The following is a 12,695-nucleotide window of genomic DNA, read 5'->3' on the forward strand; positions in this document are numbered from 1 at the left end:
TGGTCAACTAATCTTCAACAAAGCAGGAAAGAATGTCCAGTGGAAAAAAAGACAGTCTCTTCAATAAATGGTGTTGGGAAAATTGGACAGCCACATGCAGAAAAATGAAACTGGACCACACACAAAAATAGACTCCAAATGGATGAAAGACCTCAATGTGAGAAAGGAATCTATCAAAATCCTTGAGGAGAACACAAGCAGCAACCTCTTCAACCTCAGCTGCAGCAACTTTTTCTCAGAAACATCACCAAAGGCAAGGGAAGCAAGGGCAAAAATGAACTCCTGGGACTTCATCAAGATTAAAAACTTTTGCACAGCAAAGGAAACAGTCAACAAAACCAAAGGACAACCAACAGAATGGGAGAAGATATTTGCAAACAACATATCAGATAAAGGACTAGTATCCAATATCTATAAATAACTTATCAAACTCAACACCCAAAGAACAAATAATCCAATCAAGAAATAGGCAGAAGATATGAACAGACATTTCTTCAAAGAAGACATCCAAATAGCCAACAGACACATGAAAAAGTGTTCAACATCACTTGGCATCAGGGAAATACAAATCAAAACCACAATGAGATACCACCTCCCACCAGTCAGAATGGCTAAAATTAACAAATCAGGAAATGACAGATATTGGCAAGGATGCAGAGAAAGGGGAACCCTCTTACACTGTTGGTGGGAATGCAAGCTGGTGCAGCCGCTCTGGAAAACAGTATGGAGGTTCCTCAAAAAGTTGAAGATAGAGTCACCTTATGACCCAGCAATCACACTACTGGGTATTAACCCTCAAGATACAAATGTAGTGATCCAAAGGGGCACATGCACCCCAATGTTTATAGCAGCAATGTCCACAACAGTGAAACTATGGAAAGAGCCTAGATGTCCATCAACAGATGAATGGATAAAGAAGATGTAGTGTATATATATATACATATATATATATATATACACTACATATATATATAGTGGAATACTATGCAGCCATCAAAAATGAAATCTTGCCATTTACAATTATGTGGATGGAACTAGAGGGCATTACGTTAAGTGAAATAAGTCAATCAGAGAAAGACAAGTATCATATGATCTCTCTGATATGAGGAATTTGAGAGGCAGAGCAGGGGAGGGGCCTGTGGGGGCAAAGGAGGGAAAATATAAAACAAGATGGGACCAGGGAGATAGAAAAACCATAAGAGACTCAGTCTCAGGAAACAAACTGAGGGTTGCTGGAGGTTGGAGGGAGGGATAGGGTGTCTGGGTTATGGACATTGGGGAGGGTATGTGCTATGGTGAGTGCTGTGAACTGTGTACGACTGATGATCCACAGACCTGTACCCCTAAAGCAAATAATACATTATATGTTAATTAAAAAAAACAAAACAAAACAAACATTTCTCTTTGCAATAAGTATGATACTGAGCTTTGTCAGTAGAGGGCGCTGGAGGGACATTGTTTGGTGTGTACTGTGACTATGTGGGATATCTAGTGGTGTACTGCACAGTCCCTCAGGACCTCAGTGGCCCAGCCTAGGCCTGGTGACCACTTTTCCTGTCTCTCCTAATATAGATACCATGTGCTCTGGACATCATGCCCACAATGACAACTCGAATCCCTATGTGTACCCACATAACAGTCTTGGCATACCTGTACCCCCAAAGTTTGTTTCCTGCCTGCCAAGCAAGTGTAGACCCGCTCAAGTCTGGGCAGCTGAGTAAGCTTCTCTGCCTTCCTGTGAGCTTAACTCAGTGAGTAAAGTCTGAAGCCCAGCCTTGGGAAGGGCCCCCATTCTAAGTTCCTCCTTCTTTTTAGCATTCTCTTATATATTTTCAGTTACACTTCCCTCACAGCTTAATAACCCCTTATGTTAAACTCAATTTTAATTTAAATTATGGCATGGCTTCTGTCTCCTAAACAGATATAGACTACCACAACAGAGAAATCAAATCCCTGGCCTATACCTTATTAAAGGTTCAAGATGACCATACACAAACCTCCAGATGAAATAATTCCTCAGCCTGGTTTGCATGGCATTCTCACAGAGTACAATGAACATGAATTCACAATCCAAAATTTCAAAAACTCACAAAAATGTAATCTTTCTTGAGGAAATGTTATCAAATATAATTATTATGGGCTCTAGAACTACAATAAGTTTTGATAATAAAGCAATCTAAAAAGATTACTTATGTATGCTTAAAAGAAAATTGGCAACTTAGATGAAATTACTTTAAATGTAAATGGACTAAACAATTCAACAAAAAGACAAAGATTGTGAAATCTTTATTTCCTGATTTGGGTGGTGTTACATGGATATGTTTATGCCATAAATATTTTTTTAAGATTTTTTATTTATTTATTTGACAGGCAGAGAGAGAGAGAGGAGGAAGCAGGCTCCCCGCTGAGCAGAGAGCCTGATGCGGGGCTCAATCCCAGGACCTTGAGATCATGACCTGAGCTGAAGGCAGAGGCTCTAACCCACTGAGCCACCCAGGAGCCCCCATAAATATTTTTTTATACAGCTAAACTTTCATTATTTTAAAAAAGATTTTATTTATTTACTTGACAGAGAGAGAGAAAGAGAGAGATACGGAACACAAGCAGGCTTCCCACCAAGCAGGGAGCCTGATGAGGCATTCAATCCCAGGACCCTGGGATCATGACCTGAGCCAAAGGCAACTGTTTAAAGACTGAGGCACCCAGGTGCCCCTACACTTTCATGATAATACACTTCTCTAAATGTATCATCCATTTCTTATGTATGTTTATAAAAATATATATACTTCTGGGGCACCTGTGGCTCAGTGGGTTAAAGCCTCTGCCTTCGGCTCAGGTCATGATCCCAGGGTCCTGGGATCGAGCCCCACGTCGGGCTCTCTGCTCAGTGGGGAGCCTGCTTCCTCCTCTCTCTCTCTCTCTGCCTGCCTCTCTGCCTACTTGTAATCTCTGCCTGTCAAATAAATTATATATATATATATATATATATATACTTCTACATAATTTGTAGGTCAAAGAAATTAGAACTATTTTAATAAATAAATCACTAAATAAAATAATATAGATTAAAAATTTAGGAAATATAGATAAAGCAGTATTTCTAGAAAAGAAATTCATGATTTTAAATAGCTTAATTAATTAAAAAAAAGAGTCAGTGAACTAAGAAATTAGACAAAATAGAACAAATTCAAAGAACATGGAAGGAAGGAAATCATAAGGTCAGGAAAAACATGCCTGAGAAATTGCAAACATTAATTATGTTAGTTTGTCCCTGCCCATCTGTGAAAGTAGGACACCTGAACACTGAAACTGCTTTTGTCCTAAGGGCTTTTGTTGATCTCAACAAACTTGAACTTCAGCTTGGGTAACTTCATGGAGTAAGGAAAAAAAGAAGAAGAAGAAATTGCTCAGGGTTTACTTTGATACTGGAAATCTAATAGGACACCCTCTTCCATATCAAGCTGGTCCCCAAAAACGACACTCTCTGGGTGAAGGAACCAGAAGTCTGTCCCTAACCCAATTCCAGCGGCATGACCATAAAGGTGACCTGTGTGCTGACTGTGTTCAACTTACCTCTTTGGTTCCTTCTTTTCCTTAAATTCTGGCCTGATAGTTGTTATAATTTTGTCAGTTCTTTAACACTTTTACTAGATTTTAAAATATAGCCTAGAAAGAATCTCTATATATAGTTTAGACAGCATTTAGGTATATTTATCACAAGGAAGGCTTGAATTATTTAGCCCAGCATTATCAGAAACCAAACCTATATGTGGTATAAGTATAAAAATCTGTGTAGGAGTTACATACACCAACTTAAGGGTTATAGTTACCTCTGGAGTGGAAAGGAGGAATTGAGATGGAGATAGGCCTTTAGTTTTATTTGAGATGTTCTATATCTTTAAAAAGAAAAAGATCTGGGGGTGCCTGGGTGGCTCAGTGGGTTAAGCCTCTGCCTTCGGCTCAGGTCATGATCTCAGGGTCCTGGGATCGAGCTCCGCATTGGGCTCTCTCCTTGGCGGGGAGCCTGCTTCCCTCTTTCTCTCTCTGCCTGCCTCTCTGCCTAATTGTGATCTCTCTCTCTCTCTCTCTCTGTCAAATAAATAAATAAAATCTATTAAAAATTTTTTAAAAATTAGAAAAAAAAGAAAAAGATCTGAAGCAAATTTGCAAAATATTGACATCTCTTAAATCCTGGCAGTAGGAGATGACAGACATTGATGAGTTGTTTGCCCAATATCCTTCCTTTCTTTCTTTCTTTCTTTCTTTCTTTCTTTCTTTCTTATTAATGGAAGCCTAATTCTGATGAGGCTGGCAGTGTCCATTTTCCAAAGCCACTTGTGGCCTGGAATGGCCATATGACAACAGTCCTGACTAAAGAGAGGTGTGCAGAAGTCCCAGAGAGGGAGTTCCTGAGGCAGCAAAACAAAATCAACAGCACTCTGTGTATGGAGAGGCTCCTTTTCTGTCTTCTTTCTGCCTGAAATAAACCGGTGGTAGCGGCAGCAGCTATCTTCACAACATGAGGCTGGAAGCCAAGGGTAGAGAAGCAGCAAGAGAGAAGGGTGGTTCTTGAAGGCCTCTCTAAGATTCCATATCGGCTTTGACCTACCTCCAAAGTTCTTGTCAGGGTAGAAAGATAAACATGTCTGAGCCACTCTTTTTCATTTTTCTGTTACAAGCTCCTGAACCTAGTCCTATGTAATAAATTTGGTACATGGATTTTTAAATTTCCTTTATACAGAAATGTCTCATAATTTATTTTAAAATTTCAAAATGGTAACAGAAAGGACAGGAAGCTAGAAACAGTTATAGCACATGAGTGTTGGCTCTCTGCTCCGTTTAGACTGGCCGAAGGGAATGAATGCCTGTACCATGCCATTCCTTCTATTTCTGAAAAGTCTCTTATGCAGAATCTTTGTCTATTTCCAAGTTTGCAAAAGAAATCAAGGTGGAGAGGTGTTCAGTTCTGCTGTATCGAATAATGTCTACGGTTCTGTACCGTAGTGGGGATGGAGACTGTCTTCTTGTCCACTTGATACCACAATTCTAGCCAATGTCGCTGACGTCACTTACTGTAATGTTGCTCAACAGCCTGTAACCCTTGGTCATATTGGGTCATAAGGGGAATCACGTTAGGGTGGTTTGTTACCAAACAACAGAGAATAACTCAGTGGTCTCTGCAGGAAGAGACTGCCTGGGAAGGAAGTTTCCACAACTCAAGAGCTGGCAGAGGAAACCAAGCAGGGAGGAAGCAGATACAGACATCTTCAAAGATGTCAGTGGCAGGCACCGCTCAGAGCCCTTGGCAGATCATCGATTGACTAAGTGACTCCAATCATTTATCTCTTCTTTGTGACATGCCAGTCCAAATTCAAAGGCACGCAAGCGTGTGCGTGTGTGTGTGTGTGTATATGTGTGTGTGTGTGTGTGAGAGAGAGAGAGAGAGACCAGAGACAGACAGAGACGGGGGCTTGGGGAGGGGGGAGACTTAATAACTAAGCATAAGCCTTAGGCCTTCTTATCTGCTACCAGGATTGGGACTTGAATCTGACACACAAGCCTTTAGATTCTTCAAGGATGAGCCCCAGTGATGTATCATCTCCCTGTACAGACTGCAGAGAGCTGCTGCTCTGAGGGGACCTAGGGCAGCTGTGAGGAAGGGGTGTGGGGGCCCGGTGGCTAAAGCAATGATGACTGCCCGCTGCCACGGGACCTGTGCAGAAGGAAGGAACAGCACCCTGTGACTCCCCTCGCTGCTATTTTCCTACAGTATACAGGGACACAAATACTGCTGGTGCACAATCCTGTTTGGGCAGATACTGCTGAAAGTACATTTCCAAATGTTCCAGCCAAGTGAATACATAGGGATTATTATAAAGGATATTGCTCAAAGCATGGACTTGCTAGATAATAAAAACAGAAAGGAACAAATTTTAAACTTACTTTTAAGAAGGCTTTTAAACTATTGTCATGTGGGGGGCCTGGGTGGCTCAGTGAGTTAAGCATCTGCCTTCTGCTCAGGTCATGATCCCAGGGTACCGGGATAGAGTCCAGCACTGGGCTCCCTGCTCAGTGGGGAGGCTGCTTCTCCTCCCCCCCCCCGCCTTGTGTGCCTTTTCTCTCACTCACTCTTTCTCTCAAATACATAAATAAGATCTTTTAAAAATTTTTAAAAAAAAGAAACTATTGCCATGTGAGTAGCCCATTGCCTCAGTGAATACAGTGATTAATATTCCAAAAACGTAAATATCATTCCAACAGAGTGTTCCCTTGTAACATCATTTATTCCAATAAGTAAAATATTTTAAATAAATATGTAGACAATGACCTCTTCCATACAATAAGCTAAACCTACTTTTGAAAAACGCTTTGAAAATCTTTGGAAATTACTTTCTGAAAGTGTGAAATATATTTTGTCATCTTTTTGAAGTTTATTAACTAAATGGCAATTTTGTTTTCCTTAGAGCTTATCTTGACATTTCTATTTTGTTTTCATCTGCTTTTTTTGCTAAGCAGCTAAAACCAGTGAAGAATAAAACAGAGCATATTTAAATTTCAAGTTTGAAAAACCTGCTCTTGTTTGAGGTTCAGAATAATGCACGAACACACACACGTTTAATCTCCTCTTCCTCCAGAGACTGTGTGAAGATGAAGCTAAAGGAGTAAGAAGGTCAAAGTCAACAACAATGTAGACTGCCAGGAGGGCCCATGGGTGGAGGTGAGATTTCGGCACATATATGCAGGACGAAAGTGGATAGACTTCTGTTTTGGGAGCACAGTGGGTTGAATATTCTGAAGGGTCCTGCTGCTAAAGACTAAGTTCCACGGGGCGCCTGGGTGGCTCAGTGGGCTAAAGCCTCTGCCTTCGGTTCAAGTCACGATCCCAGGGTCCTGGGATCGAGCCCCGCATGGGGCTCTCTGCTCAGCGGGGAGCCTGCTTCCCCCTCGTTCTCTCTCCCTGCTTCTCTGCCTACTTGTGATCTCTGTCTGTGAAATAGATAAATAAAATCTTAAAAACAAAAAACTAAATTACATAAATTACAACAAATGTGATTTCAAATGCATTGCTCAGATTACAAGTGAAGGAAGTCTCTAAAAGAAGAAGAAAAAAAAAAAAGGAATAGAGGGAAAAGAGAGAAGGGGGACAGAAAGAAGCAAAAGAAAAATGATGAAGTAAGCCAGATCCAAGGGAGGGAGCAGCGACCAGAACAACATAACTTCATCCTTCGTGCCCTATATGTGCCTATAAAACCACCTAGATACAGAATTTTCCCTAATAAAAGGAACAGGACATGCAGAAAAGCTAGGATGGGGGAAAACAGTCCACTACTGTACATAAAAAACTTACTGCAACAGAGTAATGAAAGTAAAAAAAAAAAAAACACATACATAAGTGCTACTACCACTTTTGTTTTCTAAAGAACAAATATTATCATAATCCTAGACAGAGCGTTTCAGCTTGCTTGCTGTGGGGAAAGGTCGTTTCGGAGTCCCGGACAGGAGGCGGAAGGAAGAACAACATTCTGAGGCTGAAATGTTGCGACAGCCGAGATGGAAGCTTCCGGCTCATGGTCTGTCTTTCTCTCTTTTGCTCTAGCTTAAAATAGAAACCCTACCTTTGTTGTTTCCCAGTTTTCTTCTTTCGTAAAGAAGCTGCACAGGCAGCTCGATGTGGCCTTACAGAGTTCCAGCCTTCTGCTCTGAGCGCTATACCGTCCGCTCCAATGCTCGCCAACGCTTCCCACTCCCAATTAGCACAGATGACAACTGGGACGTGTCCCTCTCTCCTTGCCTTTATTTTTGTCACAGTGCCGTGTCTGAGAGAATGCAACGTGGACTCCTTATTTCTTGGATATCACAGGTTCACTTTTTTTTTTTTTTAATTATAATTCCAAGCTACCCCTCAGTACTTTCAGGATTTTTTGTTCCTGCTGTTCACTTCTTGGATTCGTAGATCCAGAATGTTTACTTGTGTTTGGAATGGCTGTCTTAAATATTTATATTGAAAAGAATACACAAGCTTTGGAGAACAGTGCAATACATACTTGCAGGTTATATAAATAAATCGAGGAAAGAGAGAGCTTGAAGGGTGTGTACGTGCAGGGTGTGTGTGTGTGTGTGTGTGTGTGCATGCTGAGTCGCCTTCCACGAGACACTACTTCAGCACTCTTCTGTAGGCTGGATCAAGCCCCTTAAATGACAGTCTCAGGACAGCATTCCAAAAGGTCAAAAGCAGAAGCTGAAAGGCCCATGGAGGCCTGGCCTTAGGCTTTGCAAAATGTCACTCTGCCTTATGCTACTGGACAAAGGAAGTCCCAGGGCCAAGCCAGACTCAAGGGGTGGGGAAATGGATTCTGCCTCTGGGCAGAAGGGGCTGTGAAGTCACATTGCAAAGGGGTGACCCTGACAGGATAGGAGGGACTTGTGATCACTCTGCTAGTGTCTGCCCACAATTATTTACATTTCTCTCACATGAAGAAGAAACAGATACAGAACATTAAAATTGACTGTCTGTGGGAAGGAGAACAGTGGGTAAGGCAGAGTGGGGACAGGGGCTTTTCCATTCTAGGCCCTTCCAGACTACTCTCTTCAAAGACACGCATGTTCTATAAAAATAAATGTTTGTACTGTTATAGAAGGTTCAAATCCTTTGCTTTGAACAGAAAAACTGGAAAGAGAGTTTCTCCTATCTTCACCTAATAAATGATGAACAGTATTTACTGAGCATGGATTCTAAGAACTGTAAGATTCTTAAACGACTCAGACCCAACTCTTCAGTGTTATTCGACCTCCTAAGGATTCAATTAAAAATCTGACCGTGTGTATGAAAAATGTTCCTTAAACTGTAAATGTTTTATAATGCACTATACATTATCCATTGTGACTGTTTCCGTGTCGTGCCCAGCACTGTATTAAGCTGTGCAGAGGCCACGAGAGGACCAGAAAATAAGGTTCCTGCCAGCATAGAATTAACAGTCTAGGTGAGGAGACAAGTTGACACCCACAAACCAATTATAGCACATTATGCGAGACTGTAAGGGCCCGTGCAGACAGGGACAATTACTCTTTGTTCATTGCAGCCTCATCAGGACCCCACATATAATAAGACCTTGATAAATACGCGTTAATGGAGGGATGGATCAATTACCTGGCAGCACATAATTCAGACCCTAATCACAGGGCCGACTGTGAGTGCTGGGAGTGTCTGAGAAGCAGGGATCAGAGGAGCTTCTTGTACTCGGTCTAGGTACCGAGGCTGGGCTTTATGTCTGACTCGGATATGACCAAGTCACCATGCCGCAAGAGGGGAAGATGGATATTGAAGCCTGGGGAAGAGCCCCAAAAAGGAAAGACTCGGAGAGGAGAAGGAGGTCAAACCAGCCTGGATGGCAGCAGGGAAGTGGGAAGAGGGCTGTAAGGTCTCCTGGAGCAACCCCCTCCTGCCACTGTGACGGCTGGGCAGACAGGAAGCAGGGCTGGGAGGAATGAACAGGATGGGCTAGCAAAGGACAGGAAGCCCTGGGGGCACCTGAGAGGAAGGGAGGGAACAGACCCCACCGCTGGCAGGCCACAGGAGAGCCCCAGTCATGCACACCGCTGCCTATCCCCATAGAAGAATCCTGCGTTTTCCTCCATACTGAAATCGACAGGGAAAGGCGAACTGGACATTCTCCCATTCACCAGGACATCAGTGCCCCTTACATGGGGAAAGACCCCAGTTATTTAATTTTTTTAAAGATTTTATTTACTTATTTGAAAGAGAGGGGAGCACGGGGGAGAAGCAGGCTTCCTGCTGAGCAGGGAGCCCAATGCAGGACTCTATCCTAGGATCTTGAGATCATGACCTGAGCTGAAGGAAGCAGCTCTACGACTGAGCTACCCAGGTGCCCCAACACCAGTATTTTAATGCCAAGAGTCTTGGAGCATCCTGGAATAATGGAAAGTCAGGGCTCTGAGCTCAGGCACACCTGGGTTCCCATCCTGGTTCCAGCGGCCATCAGTCCCTGCCTCACAGGTTGAGAGAAGGAAATATAAGGTCCTCCTGTAAAGCTCTCCGAGGACTCCACGAGTATTGTCAGAGCCCCGGCTGTGAGACCAGGGAGGCTGGGTGGAGGTGCTGGGGGCTTGAAAATGAGCAGAAAATGAGATATGCAGAGACAGCAAGCCAAGAGCATCCAGGTGAGAGCAAGAAGGAAGCCCCGGCTTGACTGGCTGTGGGGGTGCAAGGGAGCTACCTCTGGAAAGGCAGACAGCATATCCTGGGATACCGGTGGTGTGTCCAGAGCAAGAAACCAGACCTGGTTCTGGAGTCAGGTGGGAGTCCAGAAGGGTTTGAGCAGGGAAGTGACCGGGTGAGAAGTGGGAGGTGGGCCTCGTGCAGGTAGCCCGTGGGGCACACCCAGGTCCTGGAGAGGGTGGGAGTGGGGGTGCCTTTCAGACAGATCCGCTCTGACAGATTCTGGGAAAGACCTAGAGTTGAGATGTAATTCTGATTCTTAGGACTTTATCTCTTTCACAACCGGCTTCAAAGGGGAGAAGGCTGGGTGACAAGAGAGGAGATAAGGAGCCACGTTAATGATTGGAGAGGCAATACGGTTCAGGAAAACGTCGATAGGCCTGGTCTAATCATTTACAGAGAAAGCGTCTGCAAGAGAGGCGCTGGAGAAGGACGGCTCTGAACCCCTGACAAATGAGCAGCAGGCCAGACCTGGTCTGGCTTGGGGCGACATGAAGAATGGATTGCTCCCTCAATCTCCCTCAAATCTCTTTAGGGTCCCGTTGTCCTAGCAGCGCTACCCTTTCCCTCTATGGCCCAGACCAAATGGCCACATCCGAATACACTATGTCTCCATGTACAGCGTAGTATAGACGTTTGAATCCGCACAGGTCTTACATCCCAGCGGAGCCCTATGGGCTGTAACTTACATTGGTCCCTTGAGACCTCTAGGGAAACCGAGATAAGGATGAATCCTTCAGTGGTGGACCTCCTCCAGGGAACCTCAATCTCTTCCTTCAGGGCAAAAAAAGGGAAATCAGCCCAAACTCTGACCTCAGCTGACTGCTGAGTGCACACTGAGAAACTCACGTGTTTCCCTTTCAAGTTGACCCTAAAATCCACAGTTGCTGTTGGCTCCTAATACGAAGCTATGTTGCAATCTGTGAGAACATCTAAACTTATGATCAACTCAGAGTCAGGTGCTAGGGTGAATGTTCCAGAGACTTGCAGGTGTTTACAGCCCAAACTGTTCTTTTCTGAAAAAAATGACACGAAGGGTTGACACTGGTGAAGCACTTCCAAAATGAAACCTGATTCGGTACATTTTTCCTGATGCGAAACCCCAGGGAGACCAAAAGCTATGCAAGAAGGTCCAAATACATACATAGTAAAATGTGACATGATTTTTTTTTTAAAGATTTTATTTATTTATTTGACAGAGAGAGATCACAGTAGGAGAGAGGAAGGGAAGAGATCACACAGAGAGAGGAAGGGAAGCAGGCCCCCTGCTGAGCAGAGAGCCCGATGCGGGACTCGATCCCAGGACCCTGAGATCATGACCTAAGCTGAAGGCAGCGGCTTAACCCACTGAGCCACCCAGGCGCCCCAAAATGCGACATGATTTTAAGCAACTGACAGACTGAAAGAAAGAAAAACCATCTGACCTTGACATTACTGTGCCTTCTTCCCTTTCCAGGAGCCCTTAGGTCCTGACACTGGACCCGCCAGGAAGACAGTGTGATCCCAGTGTATTGTCCCTGCCTGTGGTGGGCAATGATTAATTGATCAAAATAACACGTGTGCATTTTCTAACTTTTTCAATCAACCATAGAGAAACCAGGGAAGCCTTTACTACAACTGCAGAGCCGAACAGAGCATCCGACGGTTGACACCGTAAAAGCAAAGATGTAGCTGACAAAGGGGTCTAGACTAATTCAGAGGGTTGGCTAGCATCCTCCCTGAAAATGAAATTACTGAGGAGGAATCCAAAGCAATCACATCAACATGAAGTGCCCAAATCCTACATTTGGTAAATTTGGCAGATTGGTTATTCATCAAACTGCATTTTAGAGAATTGGGCTGCTTCTTACAGAAGATAAGAGATGAAAGAGAGTGACCTTGTCTTTCATCCAGGGACGTAAAAATAGAGGTTCAAGCATAGTATGTAAAGCTAAAAATATCACCAATGAGGAATTTTTAGAAAATAACGGAACTGTCAAGCCTCAGGAAAAGAAGAGGTAGGGGAAGTGCAGAGTCATGTGACCTAAGTCTGCGTCTAGTTTTGCTTTTTTATGATCTTACTTGTGTATTTGAGAGAGAGAGAGAAAGAGTGCACAAGTGGGGGAAGGGCCTAGAGATGGAGAAGCAGACTCCCCGCAGAGCTGGGAGCCTGACTTGGGGCTCGAACCCAGGACCCTGAGATCATGACCTGAGCTGAAGGCAGACGCCTTCTGAAGGCAGAAGGCAGGTGCCCCCCAGGCACCCCACACAGCATACGTTCTTAACAAAGAGTCAACAGAACATTCTAAAGCTGAGGGAATTAAGAAACCGTGATCAAAGCTTATTGTTTTTGGAATATACCACAGGAGAATGGGACTAGGTGTGGGACATGTAGGCAAGGAGAGTGTTGCTTGGCATTTTAAGCTTGCTTTTGCTATTTTGTTTTTTACCAGGTGCTTCAGCGTGTCAATTACATGTT

The sequence above is a fragment of the Mustela putorius genome, unplaced genomic scaffold (genome assembly GCF_011764305.1).
Source record: "Mustela putorius furo isolate JIRA1106 unplaced genomic scaffold, ASM1176430v1.1 tig00003896_pilon_pilon_pilon, whole genome shotgun sequence".
Lineage (NCBI taxonomy): Eukaryota > Metazoa > Chordata > Mammalia > Carnivora > Mustelidae > Mustela > Mustela putorius.